The 24703-nt window shown below is 34.9% G+C and overlaps 1 pseudogene; it reads right to left on the bottom strand.

Moving 5' to 3' along the window:
- Positions 1 to 22770, bottom strand: part of LOC149212966 (polygalacturonate 4-alpha-galacturonosyltransferase-like) — a 63845-nt pseudogene extending 41075 nt beyond the window's left edge.
- Between the last annotated feature and the right edge of the window lie 1933 nt (positions 22771 to 24703).

The raw sequence follows: 24703 nt of genomic DNA, 5'->3' as shown, positions 1-24703 counted from the left end.
ATAATAAGAGTTACAATAATGAGTGCAACAATGAAAATAATCGAAAGTGAATAATGAATGGAAAACCCCTCTATTTATAACAAAATATTGAGTTATCCTCGAATAATGAGCAATAATAAAAATATTATTAACCCCATTCTTGGAATAACCACTTGGAATATTTTATTATATTTGGTTAGGAGGGAAAACGTATTTAATTTAGAAATAATAAATAAATAAATGATTTATTTATCATCTCAAGAAATTGGTTAAGGAATAATAAATAAATAATGATTTATTTAATTATTAGTAAGGGATTTAGTCAAATTTGATAAGGAATAATAATTTATTAGTGATTAATTAATTATTCCTAGAGAAAAATAAGATAATTAATAATTTATCTTTTGATTTTTCATAATTGGGTCAAATATGACAAGGAATAATAATTGAAAAATGGTTTAATTAATTATTCCTAGAAGAAAATAAAATAAATAGTGATTTATTTAATTATTCTTCATAGGTTTCATTATAAATTAATTAACAAAGGTGGTTTATTAAGTAATTTCTCACAATGAAAGAAAATTTACTATGGTAAAATTGACTTTACATGGTGTACTTTGATCCATCTAGTAAATTAGGCTAGATGATCAATTTTTGGTGATAACACTTTCATCAAAGGGGACCGAGTTAAACAGGGAGAGAGGGCGGAATATTTTTTCTTTAGCAAGTGAATCTGAGGGCCATTGAGGATAGAACCAATAACCATAGGCATAGATTGCATCAAAACAGTCTACCGACATTGCTGAGCTATGGATTAGGTCAAGAATGGTCTGCTCCACCATTTCACCTTCCGGGAGGCACCTCACCACGAAAGGGAGTATTCAAATCACTAAAGCAAGGAGGTCAGCCGAAAATCACGTAGACCCATCAAATCAATCGCATGGGACTATACCACTAACAGAAGGGAATTCAAGGCACTCATAACCAAACAATCACATTGTTGATCTGAAGGGTGATGTTTCTCAGTAGCAGTCGAGGTCGCAATGATGGTAATTTTGTGTGTTAAAATGAACACCAAGACATCTAATGAGTAGAGGCTTTAGATTGGTTTCGGCCTCTGATTCATTTCAATGGAAGGCGAAAGGGAGTATGAGTGTTGTATGTTGATTAGTTGATATAGCTTGAGCATTGGTCACATTGCCAAAACACTATCACAACAACTGTTTGAGCAGAGAAAGGAGTTGAGTGTCCCCATATCTGTCACCACAACCCTCAAAGCACAGGAAGGAGACGAGCAAGTTTCATAGGCTTAAGTTCTGGCATTGACCATCGATTCATTACGAGAGCCAAAGTTGTCATCACTCTTAATAGCAGAGACAAGATTATTTTTACCGTAACGTCGGTCAAGCAGCCAACCATGGTCCTCTTCAGGTGCACGCCAAAGTATTTGTTTTATTACATTAGATAAATTGATCTCGCTACATCAAGATCACTCACACATTAGTCATAGAGGCAAAGACACCGTGTTTTTGAGGAATCGAGTAAATTATATTTCATCAAAATATTTCGTGGTGGATCACCATAATTAAATAAAGTAATGCTATGTCTTTTTTCGTTGTATAATATGTTGCGTTATGTGGTTGGATTCGTGTAGAGGTTTATCATTGTCGAATATAGTCTTATGCCTATACATTTGAAACCTCTAACATCAAATTCAATGTCGCACATGATCCACTGATCACTCGCAAGGGCATAATTATTGGGTCCACAGAATCTTGATTAGCATATGAAGATCCATGTCTTTACTTGAAAATTGATTCTCTTTCCATCTAGACAGATTTTTCGCTCAAAAATCTCAGTGTGGAAGAATGAAAGATGGCGAGTTATGGACTAAACCATGTTTATAGTTCTGAAAATTTTGATTGGTTTTAACATTTGACAAGGGATTTGTCAAATTTTGGAGTTTGACGATTGAAAGGAGATTTTGTGTTAAAAAAAAAAGGAATAGGAAAGGAAGGAGGTGGTACAATCATCTTATTATTACCAATCAAGTTTGTATTTACCTTATCTTGGGGTGAAATCCATTGAAGAATTAGTGTATTCATGCTTTGGTATGAGGGGAGATGGGACTTTCCCTAGAAAACACTCATAAAATTTTGGACAAAATTCTAGATAAAATAAAAGAAGCATGGGGCCTTTTCTTAGCAATACCACTTTATAATAGAATAGTAAGTCTTTCTCAAAAATGGTCTATGCCATTATGCAACAAAAATGCCCATGGGAAGTGAAGGAAGGACAAGGAAGAGGAGCTAAGTTCTTTGCACTTGGATCTTAATTGCAACGAACAAAGTCAACCATAGACCTTCAAAAATTGGAGGAATTAGACACATGGCTCTTAGAGGTGTGGCAACCAGAATGGAGGAAACTCAGTTGGAATCTCAAGCCATATATGCTTGCATACAACCTAAACTCTCAGAGCATCCTTGTGAAGAGATCAAGCTCACAATTGCTTCTTGTCTCAGCAAGATCATAGCTTTAACATCCCCAGTATTGTCTTATAATAATGATCTTATGAGGGAGATATTGTAGTTGATAATGGAAGGCCTTAAAGGGTTGAATAACATCATGCTTCCTACCTTTAGAACCTATGTAGAATTTTTAACAGTCATGGCAAAATTCAACTTTGGCACATTCATACTGAATTTGGAATGTGATGAGTGGATCTTTTAGTTGCTCCATAACGTTTACACCACTATTACATCAGCTCATTCAGACCATGTCAAAACAATCATGCAAAAGATTGTGTCTATATTATTAGAAGGCTATGCTCACATCTGCAAGATACTAAGATGTAAATTGTTGACCATCTGGAGGAAGGAACCACAGGGATCCTATGATCTAGTCGAGAAGTTTGTGAGGAAAAACATAAAATTACTCAAAAGGGTGCTCACTATGAAGGAGTTGATAAGGATTGATGGAGGAAGCAAGAAAAAAATATGCATCGAGAATGAACTAAGGATGAGAGGACTATGCTTTATCTGCAAGGGACCTTGGGCCCTTAACCATTCATGTCCAGGTGATAAGAGGAAAACAAGGGCAAATCATGAAGATTCATCCATAGTCGGTTTCACCGGTTTTTAGAAGAGAACCTATGAAGGATCCAGGGAGTCAAGTACAAATGGTGAGCAACAACACCATGTTTTTCAGAGAAGCTTACAGGACAAGTGGATGATAATCAATCAACTTGACAAAGTAAATCGAGAAAGGAAGGAGGGAATTCCTCTTGATGATGAGGTAGTTGAGTTTATAGATATCCAGGAGAACATCCATAAAGAATATGGGCAATCAGGTATAGATAACAGTCCACGAATACATCCATGTTTGAAAATCAAAGAGGGTGGACAACTTATCCCCAGATGTGAAAAAGGCCAGGAAGAAGATATTCTAGGAGAACCAAATGAGGAGCCAATAATAATAAACTAACAGGATGAGCATGATCATGCAGGGTATCATGACAAATATAGTATGCAGGATAAGCCATTTCTGGAGGGTCAAACAAAGGTTCAAGTTAAAGTTGTGGTCATGGGGGATCCGGTGCAATCAAATATAGAGACATTCTACAGGGCACAAGAATTTTTAGTAGAGGACTTTTGGGAAAGGATCATGCATTTCAAGACAGATCTTACGATGTTGAAGTAGAGAGTCGGGGTAGCCTGAGACACTATCTTACAGGAGAATAGAAAATTTGAGAGCCTCATAGGGGTATGTGTTGAATCAATGACTTAGTTGTCTAATGTTAAGGAATGACTCAAGTCCCTCACAAGGCAGGAAGAGAAGTACATTCGAGAGTTGCAGAGCAGCCCTCTACAAGAGCACATAGATAAGGCTTGCAGCTCTACCAACCTGCCATTATACATTAGGGATAGCAAGGAAGAGTTATACAAATGGATCATGATGGGTGATCGGGTGGAGCAAGATGAGTTGTGCTTAGGCAACATCAGCATGGTAGATTTATATCGTGTGTGATTCATGCATTATATACTTCCCACGAGATGGATTTACAAGAGATTATGAGTTGGAACTCTATTGACAGGATACTCTTAGCCAAGGGCATATTGCAACTTGGGCCTTCAAGCACAAGCAATGATGGAGGGCTGAGGTGGTGTCATAACCAACATGTCCTAAGACTTAGGTGGCATTGGGATCTAGGAGAATCCATTGGGGGTAGGATTGACCAAAGGATTGTTTTGGATTCAGGTATCGAAGGATCCATTCATGATCATTTAGAATGGAGGCATGGAATAACACATTGGGTTGTATGGGATCTTGGTATCAATATACAAATGCTTCTTTTGTGGATAGAAGTGGATTACCTGAGGGCAAACAATCTTTGGGCGGGAGGATTTGTAATATATATATATATATATCTATATATATATATATATATATCTATATATATATATATATATATATATATATATATATATATATATATAGATATATATATATATAGATATAGATATATATATATAGATTTGGATATGGTTAAAGTGGATGGAATCTTCCCATGGTATTTAATGTGCCAGTTGCTCATGGCATTGGCCCATTGTATTTGCCTTTGTTTTTTGAGGGAAAAAAATAAAATAAAGTCTCTAAAGAGTCAATCAAGCCTATAAAATGGGATAGGAGAGTTATTTACCTATTTGGCTTTTGTTGTGAACTTGGCAAAGCTAGTTCTAGTTGATCCTAGGTATGAAAACCCATGGGAGTAATTTGTGTAGTGGATCCATCTAGGATCTACGATTGTGCTTCAATATATTTAATTTCTTTGTTTGTGGGTAGCCATACATGCCAAGGCACGGGCTTTAGTAGGTCTTGTGTGGGCATGTAATTTTGTTTCTATTTATTTACATAAAGAAGAGGCTGCATTCTTAGATCTTTATTGTGTTAGGTGTTTTTAGTGCAAGAATTTCATTAGAACACCTAGAGTGTACCATATCTCATTAAAATTTTGATGTTGGGATATTACAGGATTCAATCATGCAATATTTGCATGTTAGTGGAGCCCTATAATTCAAGTAGACTTTCTTCATGGTTTTTCTAATATTTTTACAAAATTATCACCATTGGACAATCGGGTTAAGGTCCATTGAATTTATTCTTTTTAAATGAAATAGTCAATGAACACTACTTCCATAATTAAGGATAATTTGTATAAGTTCAAAATATAGATCCAAATATGCTTATACCAAATAAATGGCTAACATGCATGCATATAAGCGTAGTTATATTTCTCATAATGCGTTTTTAATGGGGGATTAGCCAAAAACTATATTCCATCATTCCCAACATAGCTCCATCTACAATATCCTAGTACGAAAGAAATAACCAAAATTGCTTCTCTAGAAGGCTTTGAGAGGACGGAAACTTCAAAAGGAAAGACAATTTCAAGAGTGACTGCTTTTAGGAAGTAATGAGACTATTAGAGTTTTAAATATTGTGACGAGGGATTTTCATTGTTTTTAAGTATTTTTAGAAAGTATTGACATTTTGAAAATAAAATAAAAAAATAGTTAAAGTAAAAATAATCGCAACAAAGATTATTTTTAAAAATATTTACATTTTTCACTCTAATAATAACAAAGATTTCAATTTTTATTTCCGCCCAACCAAAATAACTCTGCCCCTTTGCGCGTGAAGAAATCCAAGAAGAACTCGTCTGTCACATTGCGCGTGCAGAAATAACTCGTCTGCCCAGCTGTGTGAATAAATCTGAGTAGTTACATCAGTAATATATGAGTGGGGTTCGGGTCTGCATTGGGCCCGCCCCCGTAATCCCCACACGGTGTACTGACATACAACTTTTGGGTGGTATAACTTGTTTTGGGGCGGCCCGCTCGGGCAAGAATAAGCCAACTGTCAACAACCATATAGGTAAGGCAGGTCTACCCTTCCCTAACGGCAGCTGCCGAATAGAATTGCGAGCTTTTGCCATTAAGTCCAGCAACCTTGTTAGATCCTTTGGGGGCAGTGACGAGGCCAAGAGCACCCCAGGTAACGAGGCCACTATGACCTTATCATAAACGTGCAGACTGTAATTGAGACCAAAAGGGATTTAGGAGTGCGTCATACTACATTGAGAGAACCTCAGGGCACCAGGTCATTATGAATCTAATCGTAAACAGGCAGACTGTAACTGATCAAGAATTATCACATAAAATATTACATTTGTTGAACCCCTAGCTTTACCAACTCACGCCCAAACAATAAATGGATATGGTTAAAAACCTGATGTTCTAGTTTAAATTTTTCTTTGAAATAATTTGAGCGAGACACTATTGGAAAAACAATATATGTAAGCCAATCAAAATGTCCACAATATATGTAAACCAATCAAAATGTCCATATCCAAAAGACTGAAAGAATATGAATATGAAGTGTGGGTTTACTGAAAAAACCGCTCTTTTCCTCAAACTCGCTCTTACTCTTAAGCACTGTAACAATCATTCTCAAGCAATCCACAGACAAGAAAAAAATTCAATCAATCCACAGGCAAGGAAAAAATTCAATCAATCCACATGCACCAGTAAATCAAAAAAATAATACATAGAGAAAGGAATGGGCAAATTGTTTTAAAAAATGATAAGAAAAAAACTAATTTAAAAATAAATAAATAAAATAAAGTAACCCCAAAACGCAGTTTTCAGAGTGCATGAGAACTTACCCTCCCAAGCTAATCCTGGATTTCCTGCAACTTTTCAATGGAGAGAACAAGCTCACCGTCTATGTGCAACACTACTTCCATAATTAAGGATAATTTGTATTCTTTTTTCCCTTTAATCAGAACAAAGATTGTTTTTAAAAATATTTAATTTTTTCACCGTAACAATAATAAAGATTTCAAAATTTTTTCCGCCCAAGCATAATAACTCTGCCCCTTTGCGCATGAAGAAATCCAAGAAGAAGAACTCCTCTGTCACATTGCGCGTGCAAATAAATCTGACATACAAGGTCTTGTTTTGGGTGGTATAAGTTGTTTTGGGGTGGCCCGGTTGGGGTGAAATGCACATTATGGTTAATGAATGGATGTGATCCTTTCCGTTAATGGTTACTACAGCTGTGAGAACTCACACTATAATATATATATAATATATATATAGAAATTAAATAATATATCTATATATATATAGATATATTATTTAATTTTTATATCTATATATAAATAATTATTTATTAAATGATTAATAAATTTTAAGATTGTGTTTTTTATATTTTATTTAAATTATTTTAGGAATTTAATTGACTAAAGTACAATTTTGTATTTTAAATTAATTAATATTAATATAGTGTAAAATATTAATATCAACATAATATAATTTATGTTTTTAAAGTAATTTTCATAAAATTATTTATTAATTTAATATTATATGATTTTTTTTGTTTTTAAGTTTGGAAATGGTGAGGCTATATTATATTATTGTCATATACATTCATCACTGTGTATATAAAATTCCATAAACTATTAATAGATATTTTAAAAAATACAAGTTAGTAGTTATAATTTATCAACATATTTTAGAATTTTTAATGGAGTCGTCTAACGAGGCAGAGGAATTTCCAGGGCGGCCAAAAGTGGCCCAAATCCGCCCAAAAAAAAATTCAAAAAATCTTGTAGAGATAGTGTTTGAATACTGTTTTTGATGGTGGAAATGGATTCAGCACCATCAAAAACATCTAAGACACGTAAAATTTTGAAGTTTAACAATTATAATTTGGATTTACAAAAATCCTTGCCATATTTTCTATAAATATAATCGGAATTTCCATAACTTTCCAAGGCAACTCCTCCACCTAGTCTACCCACCCCATTAAAACATGAAAACATGAAAGTTAACCTTCAACCAATTAATGTCATCCTTTCCGTTGACGGTTACTGCAGCAGTGAGAACTCACACTATAAGTTTAAATTTGCACTTCCGAAGTTTCATTATTTTATTTTTTATTTCATAATTAATTAATTTTATCTTTTAAAATTTCAGATTTCACGTATTATATAATTGTTGTTCTGCATTATTTATATAATAAATTTTATATTAAAAGAAAATAATTATTTATTAAACATATTATTTATATAGTTTAGATAGAAATTAAATAATATATATATATCTATATATCTATATATATATAATTTTATTTTTTATATTAAAAGAAAATAATTATATATATATATATATATATATATATATATATATATATATATTATTTTATTTTTTATATTAAAAGAAAATAATTATTTATTAAATGATTAATAAATTTTAAGATTGTGTTTTGTATATTTTATTTAAATTATTTTAGAAATTTAACTGAGTAAAATACAATTTTGTATTTTAAATTAATTAATATTAATATAGTGTAAAATATTAATATTAAGATAATATAATTTAAGTTTTTAAAGTAATTTTCATAAAATTATTTATTAATTTACTATTATATGATTTTTTTTTTTAAGTTTGGAAATGGTGAGGCTATGTTATTGTCATATACATCTATCACTATTTATCTAAAATCCTATAAACTATTAATAGATATTTAAAAAAATACAAGTTAGTAGTTATAATTTATCAATATATTTTAGAATTTTTAATGGAGTCGTCTAAGGAGGCAAAGGAATTGCCCGGGCGGCAAAAAGTGGCCTGAATCCACCCAAAAAAAATTCAAAAAATCTTGTAGAGGCAATGTTTGAATGGTGTTTTTGATGGTGGAAATGGATTCAACACCATCAAAAACATTTTGAAGTTTAACAATTATAATTTGGCTTTACAAAATTCCTTGCCGTATTTTCTCTAAATATAATCGGAATTTCCATAACTTTCTGGGCAACTCCTCGGCCTTGTTAGACTAAGCGATTTTTAATATTAGAAATTTATATACTTCAATTTGAAAATTTATATAGAATGATAATTATTGCACTTTATCTTTAACATTGATATTAAAACAAATTATTAATATATAAATTTTAAGCACGCACTCAATGTTAATCACCTGTAATACTTTATTAGGCCCAAATGCCCCAATACTGTTAACCTTAGAAGCCTTCACAAAACCAGGCCCTTGGTGCACTTGTTGTAAATTGACAAAAAGAGTTAATCTACAAGAATGTTTATTTCGCATGGTCCATTTATTAGCCATACCTATCATAAAACATTGCATCCTTATTTATGGTTTTACATTAGGCTCAACTCAAACAAACGACCTACTTTTACCATGGGCAATTCCTAATGTTATGGGTAAAAATCCCAAAAAAACTATCCTAAAGTATTTCATGTTTAGGAGTTGCTCTTTAGTTGACATTAATGTGCCTGATATCCATTTAAGCCTGGTCCTCAAGATAGAAATTGTGGAAATCATGGGTTCATGTCATTTCTCCAACAAAGATTGCTGGAAATATTATTTTAATTAATGTGAAAGATATGGGAAGACTATAGATGTTGAAGATAAAGATTGTAAGATGAAAATTGTTGGAAATATTGTTGTTGGGCTTTTGATGCCTAGATTGGATATCTTATCTTTGAATTCATTTTTACTCTAAATACCTAGTTTAAATGGGAGCATAGGATATATGGTTCAAATGATTATTCTTGGACATTTCCAACAGTATATGTTGATATATGTTGCTCGTGCTAACTCCAAAACAATGAGGACATATGAAATAATATTATGTCAAGTTGATTAAGCCATGTAGTATGAGTTAGCTCACCCAATTTTACAAGTAGGGGTGACTTGAGTATAATTGAAAAACATCTAAGCTCAAAGAGATTCAAAGTGTGCAAAAGAACCTAGGGAATACTATTGACATTTTAAAAGTGGAGCAAAAATTTGGTTTAGGAAGTGAATGAGTCATTTTCCCATTTTGTGATGTTTTAGACAATGAAAATTTGAGGAGATAAAAGTAAGATATTCATGTTACATGAGGTAAAACTTTTATCCATTGATTTTCTATACTTTCCAAGATATGCCCTATGGAAGCTTTCCTAACTCATTGGTCCATTATACCTTTTGATATATGCCCTATTTATGCACATGACAAGCTTTATAATATTATTAGAAAAAATTGGTACATGGTGCGAGGTAGAAAAGGGACATTATGTATGGAAAAGTGAGTGTTTACTTTGAGAATGGTCAATCTCTCTTTTATCTCTCTCATCCCAAGCCCAAAATCAATAAGTAATATCTTGTACAAAATTAATGCTTGGAGGTATATTTTTAAGGCATAGCTAAGATTCTTTAGAAATTTATGGAGAAGGTATCACAATTCTAGTTATAATTAGATCTATGAATTAGGGATTTGTCTCTAGCAACCAGATTAACATACATCTTTGCATTTGCTAAGAGATAAAGTGAACAATATGTATTCTCAATTAGGCTAGCATACTTTGTGATCTTCATGAGTAATTTATTTTAACTTTGTGGTTTTATAGATCTTGGAAAGCTCTTAATCATAAACTTCTTAGACTAAATAGAAAGCAATGATCCAATCATAAAATATTTGCATGTTAGTAGAGCCCTATAAGGCAAGTAGGATTTCTTAAGATACTCTATAATGTTTTGATAGTATTCTCACCATTAGTGTCCATTGCAATTTCAATTTTTAAGTAAAATATTCAAGAAACATTACTTCCACTATTAAGGATAATATGATATGCTCAAGATATAAATCCAAGAGGTAGTGTTTATGCACTATATTTATCTACTAAATAAATCCCTAACATGTATATAAGCATGGTATTTATGTTTCTCATAGTGTGTTTTTAATTGGGGAGTTAGCAAAAAATATTTTCCATCATTCCCAAGGTAGCTTCATCTACAATATCATCATCATCATATTCTAGTATGAGAGAACCAAAATTGCTTCCCTAGAAGGATTTGGAAAGGAAAAAGCTTGGAAAGGAAAGATAATTTCAAGAAGAGGGACTCCTTTTCAGAGGCAATGAGGCAATCAGTGTTTATCTTGAATTTTTTTATGGTTTTAAATATTGCGATGAAGGATTTGCATTGTCCAAGTGTGCAACAGTCTTATATAGTATCGACATCTGATAGATAAATGTAGTAGTTATAGGAAAAGTAATTCAAGAATAATCAATGGACATCATGGCTTGCTGAGAAGGATTATCAATTTTGGCACATAGAGAGACACAATCCTAGGTGGGAATTCAATCACAAGCATCCTAGAATTTTCCAAACGCTACATTGAAAATCTTGTATGGTGTTTCCCTAGTAATGTAGGTTGTGAAAATATATAGTTCATGGTGAACGAGGCTCTCATCTTTTGGGTTGTGAGAAATGGCTTTTAGAAGGAACAACATATTTCTTTGGAAGCCATAGGGAATGTTATTAATCCTAAAACTAATTCAAAATGTAAAATGAAAGTAGAAAAACAAGAATATGTGAATATTTTACAACTTTGGGGTAGTGGATAATGCTTGATATTTGAAATGGGGCTCCAAATTTGGGTAGGTTCTATGCTTGTAAATTTTAATGGAATTCCATGAATAATAAATTTCTAGATGATATTTTCAAACCATGAAATTGAACTTCCATTGGAAATAATTAGTTGGGATTAATACTCCCTTGTCATTTAGATAAATTCCCATTTTTTATTTATTTTGGTTGAAAATCAAGTCATCGCTAATTACTTTTCCAACCATTGTATAAGGATTGCAAGAACCTTCATTGGGATTTATGTTAGGGTCCAACCCTAACCCCTTTATTTATGTAATAGGGTCGAGTCATAGTTATAGTTAGTCAAAGAATCAATAAATCTTGTATTAATAATTGTAAGTGGTTGACCTACATTTAAGAAAGGGACCACAGTTAGTTGCAAACGGGCCATGGTATTAGATAGATGGTATTGAGAGAACCATGGTAATGACCCATGGTATTGTATTTATGAATCCTATATAAAGTATAGAGACTCCCCATTGAGATATATCAAGTCCTATTTTGTAATTGAGCTTTGCTATGTTGGAGGTTGCCCCCTCGAAGAGGCAAGTGAACACTGCTTTCATCTCTTAATAATAAAATACTTGTTGTTTTTCTCATTTTTTTCTATCTTATAGGTTGTATTTATTTGCATATTTGGTATTCTGGAATTTCTCGTAGGTCAAGAGCATAGCAATTTATGAGTGGTACATGGAGGCTTTTCTAATGGTTTTTAAAAGTACCATTCTCCTTCAACATACAATGTGTGGTTCAACAAGTACAAGGTTATCTTATGATTGTGACACCTTGTTAATCTTTGAAATATCTTGCAATATTTTCTTTGCAAAGTATACATGAATTTGATCATCCATCCCATCACATTTTTCTTTCTATAATCCTTGGATTTAATTCCAACATGTGAATAGATTTTATTGAGACTTGTATATTGAAGATGCCAACTATTGACATGATTTTAATGGTGTCTTGTGCTAATAATTACAAATCATATATAAGCTTACATAACACAATGCCTTAATTTGTGGATGAGATCATCAAGGCTAGCTTTATTCATGAAATTTTAAAAATGACTACAACACTTACAATCTCAAACTCCTTCCTAAAAAACAAAATCATAGGGGTCAAAGGAAAGGCTTTATGAAACTTCTTTTCAACTTGAAACAAAATATAAGGAGGGATGCCATAGGTTCTCCACCATCCCAACTTAAGTTCAAATGAATAGTTTATAAAGTAGTATGAGAGATTCATCACAATTGATTTGAGAGATTCATCACAACTAATATTATTACATGAAAGCACTTGATACTAGATAAAACTATATACATTTTTAATATTATTAACCACGTGTATCAAAAACTATATACATTTTTAATATTATTAACCACGTGTATCAAAAACTATATACATTTTTAATAATATTAACCACGTGTATCAAAAACTATATACATTTTTAATAATATTAACCACAAAAATAAATTTCTAGGAAAATAATGAATCGAGTGATTCTATTGAAATAAATTCTCAAAAAAAAAAAAAAAACATTTATTGACAAGACTACCAAAACCTATCTTACATAAACAAACTTATTATTATCTTACATAAAAAAACCTCATTATTAATAATAATTAAAAAATATACCACACATATATTTCCTTCGGAGTATAGAGCTACATGTGATACCTAAATTCAATGCAAGATTACCTTATTATTAATAATAATTAAAAGGTATACCATATAGACAAGATTTTCATATAACCACACTAGATTTTCCTTCCAAAGTATAAAACGACATGTGATACCTAAATTCACATGGTAAAAGTCCACTAGGAAAAAAAGTTGCTTACAAGATTATGCTAAAGGGTTAGTGGGTCCCATGATAGAAGTTAAATTTTTTGAACAGTCACAAATACTAAAAAAATCACATTTATGATTAAACACTTCAATCTTAAAAAGAATAACTCATCTGCCCAATAGGCTGTCCACAATATGTCATCCTCGTGGCGCTGGTCTTTGCATGATTGATGATGTCATTCCTGTAAATTTAATACATGAAAAATTCAAAACTTGACCTTGGTTGGGAGTGTAGGTGGTTTTCAAATCCGAGTTTGGAGTTCGCCTACTTCTATATAAGGCAGGCTATGCAATTATATTCTCACCTCTTGCTTACGGAATTCAATCAATCCACAGATGCACCAATAAATCAAAAAAGTAATACATAGTGAAAGGAATGGGAAAAATGTCTAAAAAAAAAGATAAGAAAAAAACCAGTTTAAAAATAAATAAATAAAATAAAATAACCCCAAAAAACAGTTTTCAAAGTGCATGAGAACTTACCCTCTCAAGCTCATCCTAGATTTCATGCAGCTTTTCAATGGAGAGAACAAGCTCACCGGCTTTTTTCTCTTCCTCTTCCCCTTTTGATCTCTTGGACTTGTCCATCCTGCCCAGTCCTTCTGACACAAAAGTCCTAAAAATCCAATAGAGTCGAAGGCGCAGGCAGAGTGGCAGAGAGGGAATGGTCCTAGCATTCATTATTACCTCCAGAAACATTGCACGCTCCATCTTGCCATCCTCAATGAAGAAAACTTCCAAATCTTAAAATTTAGATCCTATCATTCATTATTACGTCCTAAAATTTTGCATGCTCCATCCTGCCATCCTCAGTGAAGAAAAATTCAAATGAAATATTATCATTAAAATACCAAACAAGTTGTTGATTATTTTTTGCTTCCACCTAGAAAAGATCATTTTCCAGTCCAGGAGATATGTTTTGAAATAGTACCATTGGTAACAGTGTGTGTGCTGAGCTACCAGGCTGCAATGGTGGCACCTAATTTACTAGGAACGAAACTTAGGAAAAGAACTCAAAATAGATGTGCATCTGCATCCTATTAAACTAGCAATATTTACAGTAAATAGAACTAATATCTCAACTATTTTCACATTTTATGAACTGTACGTGTAGAGGTCCAGCAGCTGCAAGACCAGAAGAGTTATTCTAAAGCTTCAAGCTATAAAAAATTTGACCATCGTGCCATATAAATTTCCCATTGATATGAAGGCCTTTACATACTGATGTTGCAAGTAAAACAAGCAATGGAGCCCTGCACAAAGCATTAACTGAATATCACAAGTTGCTTTAATCAGGTTGACGCTTATCATAGTAAATACAATTCACATCTAACAACAATAAAGCCAATTTTTTCCATTTTTTATTTACAAAATGAAATGGAATTGACCATCTAATATCCACCCAGAGCCTACTGCTCACTAATCTCTAGGGACAAGTGCATTGCCTAAACCTATCAAATAACCAAGAAGATCTAGGACAGGAGGTGGAGTTCCTGCTATGGGTACTGCTTTTGATTGAACATTAGGACCTTTGGCAGGTGAAACATTGATTTCTGTCTCAGTGGATGATAATTCTTCATATGGAAGGTAACAATTTACTTGCAAGTTTGGAGGTAACAAGGTACATTGGGAGGTAACAAGGTACAAGGTACATATGGAAAGACATATGGGAGGTAACACGTACAAGCATAAAAAGTGGTTAGAAGAATATATGTGTGCTCTGACTTCTCAACAACATCAAGGAAAGACTTAATTTCAAAAATAAACTCTTTAATGATCTTTGTACCTATTACTTACCACTTCAGATAGAAGTGTTGAGCGTGAGAACTGCCCAAAAAACATATTATTATTAGACATATTGGAAGAAAACTCCTTGAACTAAGCATAAAATATAATACTTATACTAGAAAAACCTATACAAATGCAAACATCTCAAACAGTGATAGATGAACTTAAGCCCTTTCATTGAAATAACTTACCACTTCTCTGGTATCCATTTTAGAATCCAAACTAAATCCCAAAACTTAGAAGACTAGCCATTCTTGAACTTCTTTCTTTCTCATTCTCCAGCTCAAAATGGTGAGCCCCATGCCTGTGATCATAGGGCATCATAGAAATGGCATCCAACAATCTAGATGATGCCATTAGCTGCAAATCCTTCTATGCTAAGTATTTATTGTAGCTTTTCTGGAGGATATAGAGCTTGTACCATGCATAAGCATGATACAAATGACTTTCTAATATCCAAAATATCTTTGTTAACTTTGAATAGCAGATTGTCGTCATTTGAGGTTTATGAATATTCTTGACCATACACAAGGCCATGAATATCTTCTATAGAGTGAAAAGCTTCCTACACATCATATGCCATTTGTCATAAGAAATAGTATAAGGCAAAAATATATTAAAAATAAAAATAATTTAGCTCACATATTCTATAGTAGGTTCATGAAATTTCATTCAACCCAAAGCTTCCTCTGCAATATGGTATTCTCCAATAATTAATTCCTACAAGATAAAACTATATCAACCTTCCCATTTGGACAAATATAATCCTATATCTAATTCAATAGATAACATTTTAGATTTCTAGCTCCCATTCGATAGTGATACCTTCTTAAAGGTGTGCAAAAAATCTACTCAACATGACATTATAACTATTTACATCATGGGCAATATGGGTAAACTCCCAACTAAAGATAAATGGTTTCTAGAATATGATATTTCTACACATTTCCTTCATCCCATTTCACAACGGCAACCAACAATCTAGATGATGCCATCAACTACAAATCCTTTTATGCTAAGTATTTATTGTAGCTTTTCTGGAGGAAATAGAGCTTGTACCATGCATAAGCATGATACAAATGACTTTCTAATATCAAAAATATCTTTGTTAACTTTGAATAGAAGATTGTTGTCATTTGAGGTTTAGGAATCTTCTTGACCATACACAAGGCCATGAATATCTTCTATAGAGTGAAAAGCTTCCTACATATCATATGCCATCTGTCATAAGAAATAGTACAAGGCAAAAATATATTAAAAATAAAAAATTTAGCTCACTCAACAAGAAAGTGGATCATGAGTAACTCAGAACCGATGCATTTCATAGAGCATCAATCAATCAAGAGTTTATGAATGATGCTAATAGAAATTCAATGGAGAGTTATTTATTTCAGCCATGAGCACAAAGACAGGAAGCACATATAATATAACTAAGGAGTAAGAATGATGATAACTCATACACCATAAGTTTAATATATCTTAGGAACATATATTAGATGAGAGCCTAGGACATTGCCTTCATTGTCAAAAGAGAGATGTCCATGTGAAAATTAACCCTCGCTCCATGTGAGACTATTGCAGCATAGCTGCTATGGGAAAATGAAGGAATTGGTCATGGCAGTGAAACACTGAATTGAGCTAGTTTCAGTGTTGTCCAATTAGGGTTATTGCATCTTGTCACAGGCAAAGATTGCAGGACATTTCAACATTACCAAGGCAACAATCCAGGCATAGTCACTCTTTGTTTAGTTAAGTCAAATCTCATGGAGAAAACAATGTAAAATTGGAAATGGGAACTATAAACTCAAAACGGGAACTCTGGTCAAAAAACCCTAAAAAACATCAAAAACAGTGCTAAAAATGAAAAGTGTGTATACTGGAACGATGATTTTTGTTTTTTAGGGTCAATTTTGAGCATGTTTTAAAAATGGCAGTGAAAACGAAATTTTCGTGCAAAATACAGCTTGAAAACAAAAAGGTGATGATACTAGAACGATGATTTTTTTTAGGGTCAATCTTTAAAATGTTTAAAAAATGCTAGTAAAACCAAATTTTTATGTTTCAAACAAAGTTGTTTATGAGGGAAAAAAGCACATTAATGTTTTTCGTAGAATATCATTTTTCTTTCCTAAGTATAAATTCAACCTGTTCTCGACTATAACATGCTAGATACAAAAGAAATTGAAATTTTTTCAACTATAAAATTAAAAAACCATGACATTATGAACAAATTACATCACTAAATGAATTCAAAAGTCATTATTTGTATATTGAATAAAACATACATTATATCTCTAATTTAACATTGCATTGTAGATATTTTAAACAATAAAAATTATCATAATTAAGACATATAATCCAACAAATAAAAATGCCTCATAACTTCTCATTTAACACCATATAGAAATCATAAATTTTATTTCAAGATACGATGCATACATCAATTATATAAACTATCTTAAACAATTATTCAAAGTCACTCATATTTTCTTGCACACCATTAGAATTCACATCTTCAAATGAGTGACTGGATGCTGATGAAGATGTTCCATATTCTTCTCTTTCATCAACTAGTGCTCCATCTTAGTCCACATGCAAGCCCATCATTTCAGGTTTCAAAATTCTTCTAGATCTACGACTGGTTTCAGCAGACTCCCATCTCAACACTGTTCCTTCTGGTAACAACCTTTTCAGAATCTCTATCGTCTTGAAGCGAAGAGTTCCTCTCTTTGTTAAATTGAAGTCATAAACAAGTATGTCAACATCCTCCAATTTTAATATGTCTGTGTGGAGGCGATTTATATTTGTACCCTTTCTTTTTCTCTTTTCGCCATTTTTTTTGTAAACTACCATCTCTGGCTTATACACACCACTGAATGGGTGTGTATTTGTGGCATACCAATGTACTTCAACACTTGTAACATCCTCATTTTCTGTAAAGACCTTTATAACTTTAGCAACCCAGAATGGATAGCCATTGTGATCTCCATCTGCTAGCACTGTGATCATGCAACCCTCCTTAATATCCTATACTGAACCTTTGTAAAGGTCTTCCATGGTTTCAAGTTGTGCACGAGATCTTCTGGAACCAATATACATCTCTCTTTCCTTTGCCTGTTAAGAATTAGTAATACCTTGAGATTGTTGCTGCTCAACAATGTTTATTTCTTCATGTTCATTCGACACATTTTGTGGCCAAATAAATGGATTTTTGAAAGGTATATCTTCATTTGTTGTTGTTTAAACGATATCACTTTGATTATTGAAAAATGACTCCCACCAAACCGAATCAGCAATATCAAAGTACTCATGTGTATATCTAATACATTTTTTAATTTCTTCCAGGCAATCAGAATAATTTATATCTCTATTTTATCTACATGCATTATGAACTTCACCAACTGATTGTAATAACAATATTTTTGATGCGAATATTGGATGATCTAGAATGAACTTCAAAAACTGAAAACCTGATGACAGTGCCCATTCTACAGTAGTTGAATACTTGTTGCCCCATATTAGTGTTTTCCCATCAATTTTTTTGATATGAAATTGATGTTGGAAGCTAATGTCATTAAGTTGTTCAATGTTTTTCCCCTCACCATATGATCCCAGAATAAACCTTCGCATGTTAGCAGTTTCTTCCAACACATAAAAAGTAGGCTCTAGCATGTATGATTTCTTAATACATTCAATTAGTGATGGCAAGCTCCCAACTTCCTTCCTCCTCAATTTGATTGAAAAACGACTGAACATCTGATCAATATGGTCATGAGTGTGCCCAACAAGAAGGAAACCAACCTTTACCCTTTGAAAAATTCTCAATTCAACAAGCATGTTTAGATATCCAAAAACAACCTGATTTTTGTTTTCATGGCAAGTGTTGTCCAATTGTAGATACAAAAATTTAAGAAGATTACCAAACCAATGAGAAAGCACATCATGAATTATGGTTATGGTCAGATTTGCATCATTATGAATATTTGGAGCTGTGAAGTACACCCTTGGCAACATTTTCCCATTGAAGACCATACAATCGACCAAGTGAAATTGAATAAACTTTTCCTCCTGTAAATTTTTGGGTGTACGAACAAAATGTGGTAAAACTGTTTTCTTCTGGTCCATACCATCAATTATCAAACCCAAATATTTATTCAGATTATCATAACACTTCTTTCTATGCTTGTACAACTTCTTCCTTTCGTTTGTTTGTTGTTCGTGACGCTCCTGAAGTTCTTTGACAACTGAATCTACACAACACAAAAGAAAGCCATTAAGAAATATGTGTTCATACTTGATGAATATACAATTTTAAAAGTTAAAGTTATGAATGCTTACCTCTTTCTGAACCTTCACATTTTTCTCTTTTTGATTTAAGAGAAGCACATGTACTGCAAATCCCCATCCTTGTCTTCCTAGGGATACAGACATTGTTGAATTCTTTCTTCCATACCTTCACAAAATATTGATATGTAATAAACCATCCATGTCCCTCAGTACCTTCTACATATTCTTTGTATAAGTTGTAGATTTCTCGTCTTGAAAAATTATCTAGAATATGTATTGTCTCTCTATTTGGCATACACTCTCCATGCTTTGAAAATAAATCTTTCATCCAAGACATTGCAGTATTTGATAATGGCCCAAACTGTCTTTTATGACGTGCTTCTGAATAAAATGTGGGATCCTTTTCCAAATTTTCTTGAATTCTCAAGAGACGAAAATTCCCAATCAAATGAATCACTTTGAAAGCTTTTCTACAGATAAATAAAGTCTTAATATGATAATCATAACTTGACAATGTAGATTGCGTGCACCCAACTAAATATGAATTTTGCATGCTTTTATTCATTGACAAATATCTCTTCCTACTCTCTAATGAAAATTTGAAATCCATATGTTTCAAGCAATCTTTTTGGCAACATTCACTTGAAATGAGTGCACTGATAGAACTTCTTTTTGTCAGATATTCTCCTCTGCCCCTTGTATAACTAGAACATCTTGCATTGATATGAAAAGGTCTGCTTCTACTCCTCGATACAATATTTCTTGGCAACATCTCCATCATTGGATCATCATTTGTATAAGGATTTTCATCATTATTAAGAGGAATATCAGCTGTGCTTTTCAAATAATGACTTGGAGGATATTCTTCATCTTCCCCTTCTTCAGTGCTACTGTCATAGTCCTTAGAATTCAGACTCAATGGAAAATTTGACTCAATGTTGATTGGATATTCTTCCTCATTTGCATTTTCATTGTTTCTCTCATAGTCCATATAATTAGGACTAAGTGCGTCATCCTATCCTTCATCAATGCTGCTCTCATAGTCCTTAGAATTAGGACTAAGAGAACATTGTGACACTCCATTCTTTTGTAATTCATCATCACGCTCTTCATCACTATTGCTCTCATAGTCCTTAGAATTAGGACTAAGTGGACACCATGATACTCCATTCTTTTGAAATTCCTCATCACGCTCTTCATCATTTCTGCTCTCATAGTCCTTAGAATTAGGACTAACTGGACTCCGTGACACTCCATACTTTTGAAATTCATCATCCCGCTCTTGATCACTGCTACCCTCATAGTCCTTAGAATTAGGACTAATTGGACACCGTGACACTCCATACTTTTGAAATTCATCATCATGCTCTTCATCATTGCTACTCTCGTAGTCCTTAGAATTAGGACTAAGTGGACACTTTGACACTCCATTATTTTGAGATTTGTTATCACGCTCTTCATGACTGCTGCTCTCATAGTCCTTAGAATTAGGAATAAGTGGACATCGTGACACTCCATTCTTTTGAAATTCGTCATCATGCTCTTCAACACCACTGCTCTCATAGTCCTTAGAATTAGGACTAAGTGGACACTGTGACACTCCATTCTTTTGAACTTCACCATCATGCTCTTCATCACTGTTGCTCTCATAGTCCTTAGAATTAGGACTAAGTGGACACTGTGACACTCCATTCTTTTGAAATTTGTCATCAAACTCATCATCACTGCTGCTTTCATAGTCCTTCGAATTCGGACTAAGTGGAATCTGTGATTATTTATTTATTTGAAATTCTCCATCCCCTCTTTCATCAGTGCTACTCTCATAGTCCTTAGGATCAGGACTAAGTGGAAGAATTGACTTTCTATTCATAGTGGAAGACTTCCCGCTATATTCATCCATATGAATAGAGTTGTTATGCGATGAAGATGTTGATGTTGTATAAATCGAAACTTCACTATCAGGACAATCCATCCCTTTCAAATAGAATATGTTGAATGATACAAATGGAGAGTCTCCTAAAGATATTATATAGCTTAGAGAATGAAATTTTCCCTCCAAAAATTCCCCCCCCCCCCCCCCCCCCCCCCAACAAAATGTTTCGCGAAAATATTTCCCTCCTAAAAGTTTGTGAGATTTATTTCTCTTCATTATTTTATTCTACAATATAATGAAAAATGTAAACTAATTTTTTTTACGAAATAAATCATTAAAGTTAAAATTGTAAACTACAACTTCTACCTAAATTATTTTAATAGTCAAAGTATATAATATCTACTAAACAATTGAATGTTTTTTTTTTTTAATACATTCTGAAACAAATTAATCCCACATTCACCCTTAGCTTTATCATATTTTCCTTCATCGCCATAAAAAAATTAACATGTTAATTTTTTTTTAAAACTAATTAATCCTGCATTCACCGCATGGTAAAACATATCCGTAATTTCACCTATATATTAAAGTCCATTATCAATATTACTCACATTACATCAAGGTTTTCTAAGGTTCGTTGAAAGACTTGGAGTGAATTTGTGGAGCAGCTACATTACTATCTACAACATATTCAACAAAGAATTCTCGCAATGAAAAGTTTAGTTAAATTTTTTTCCTTGAAAATTTTCATATGAAATTAGTTTAATGAAGTATTTTTTTTTTTTTAATTAATACTTTTTGTGAGCCAAATTAACCAATACGTCCATCGTGAGCATGGTGGGCCCAGTAAAGCTGGACACCCCCACCCCGTGCCACCCCGACAGCCCACTTGCTCGCCCGGGGTGGTTGGGCGAATCTTGGAATCACCGGGCCACCCCGGAAGGGCTTATGGGCTGCTGGGGTGGCACGGGGTGGGTAGCAGTACCCCACCCTGTGCCACCCCAGCGGCCTGCCCACCCGCCGGGGGTGGCCAATCGATTCCGAGAATCGCCCGGCCACCTCAGGCGGGCGGGCATGCCGCTAGGGTGGTACGGGGTGACGGGCGGCACCCCATCTCGCGCCACCCCGGCGGCCTGCCCGCCAGCTTGGTGTGGCTGGGCGAATCCAAGAATCATAGGCCACCCCAGGCAGGTCGGCGGGCCACCGGGGTGGCGTGGGGTGGGTAGCAACGCCCCACTCCGCCCATCCCAACGGCTTGCCCGACCACCCCGGGCGGGCGGGCAGGCCGCCGGGGTGGCGCGGGGTGAGGGGCAGCACCCCACCCCATGTCACCCTGGTGGCCCACCAGCCCGCTCGCCCACCCACCTGGCGCCCACCCACCCACCTGATGCTCGAGCGCCGACCCACCTGCCCGCCCGCCCACCCGTCCCCTCGCCCACCCGGCGCCTACCCCCGCACCCACCTACCCACCGGGCGCCCACCCCCCACCCGCCCATCGGGCGCCCCCCCCCCCCGCCCGCCCCCGCACCCTCCTGCCCCCGCCCACCCGCCCCCGTGCCCACCCACCCACTCGCCCCGCCCGCCTACCCACTCGGCACCCACCCGCCCACCCCCCTGCCTGCCCGCCCACTCGGTGCCCGTGCCCACTTGCCTGCCCACTCGGTACATGCCCACCAACCTGCCACCCACCTAACAACCACCTGCTCACCCACCCACCCAGTGCCCGTGCTCGCTCGCCTGCCTGCTGACACGGTGCCCACCTGCCCGCCCGCCCACCTGCCCACCTGGCACCACTCGCCCGCCCAGCCGGCGCCCACCCACCTGCCCACCCACCGCGTCCGCTCGCCCGCCCGCCCACCCACCTTGATGACCCGCATGCTTTCACAGTGGTGGACGAATTTCTTAGTGTTAATATTTTTTTAATTTCAATTATCTGATTATACAAATTAAAAATTTATGATATATTTTCGTTGTGGATTTAAGTTAATATGATTTCGGTATTTACTAATTTATGTGTTTCTATTTTTCAGGAAAATGGCATCAAAGAAGATTTCTATGAATCTTTCTTGTTACAGGGATTAGTGTCCACACGGATCTACTCTATCCCACTAGGGTATGGTAGGGCCTTAGAAACAAAACCACAATAAAGTCCAACTTGATTTCCTTTTATATGAATAGATAGAAGAAGAAAGAATGGGCCAACCTGTGTCTTCCGCTTGAACTCCTTACTTGATTCTTCCTCCTTCTTGTAGCCGTTCGGTTCTTGTCCGCTTATATGCCCAGCTTTTAGGAATACCTGCGAAATCAAAGCAACCAGATACTATGCAAGAACAAAGATCTATCATATAAGTAATCTAGGGTCAGTGTAGATTAGCCATTCACATGTATAAACATAAACACATATTACACAAGTAAATGGAAGGAACAAGAATAGCTTTATTGATCAAATAAGTCAAGAGAGTTACAACCAGCTGTTCCGACCCAGCATCATCCTCTTGACATGAAAGAGTTCCCTTAGAACCTCATACAAAAGCAATCACCCAACAAGCTCAAAGATCTCCTCAAGAAACTATCAGCACTTCCTTGCAATAAGCCCAAATTCCAACCTCTGGATCTCATGGAAAGGGATCCATTTATAGCCATTTGACAAGGTAATGAGTCAGCTTCTTTGTTTTTGATTAGTGTCCTCCCACTGATAGTCCATGCTTCCACTTGGTGAATGAGCATCTATGACTCATCCAAGGTCGAATTCTGGGTAGCAAGTGTCACAGGAGAGAGTTATGGAAGATTCCATGCCTTTCCACCTTGCAAACCAACACTGCCATTTGTCACTTTCCCGCTCAGCGCACCCTGTAGAAGGGCTACCTGCTCTTAAACGCAGGTCCACAGTGTATCCACCTGCTCTTAAACACAGTTAGACCATGGAGCAAGTGCTCTTATCCTGAATTGACCAGTTTTGAGTGGTTTTTCATGAAGGACTTTCTGGGAGGAGCTGTAATCCTTTGACCTTTCTCCTTTAGGGGTTGAAACAACACTTTTAGGGACTAAGGATCCCTTGAATTATGGATATTTTTCGCTTGGGGTTGTAGGACCCAAAAATATCTATAACAGCTGCCCCCTAAAGCATGAGGTCGATATTTTTCTTTCTTCTTCCTTTTCAAAAGTGTCGGGTGAAACGATTTATAATGAGGATCCAGAGTTCTTTACTAGCCAAGAGGAGACCTGTAATAAGATAAAACACAATACATTATCTTCATAACATTTTCATGATCTAGCTGAGGCGGGCATTCCCATGCTCAGCGTTATAAATTCATACTCATGTACATAGGACAGATAACTGTCTAAAAATAGACTGATGATTCTGGTAGAGCCATCGTCCTGATTCGATGATTATCTGTGCCATAATGCTGTACATCTGATGTTTTTATT

This window comes from Pinus tabuliformis, chromosome 1_1 (genome assembly GCF_031772625.1).
Source record: "Pinus tabuliformis cultivar Carrire ecotype Pingquan chromosome 1_1, CPIR1, whole genome shotgun sequence".
NCBI lineage: Eukaryota > Viridiplantae > Streptophyta > Pinopsida > Pinales > Pinaceae > Pinus > Pinus tabuliformis.
This window is presented reverse-complemented; position numbering and strand designations above follow the sequence as displayed.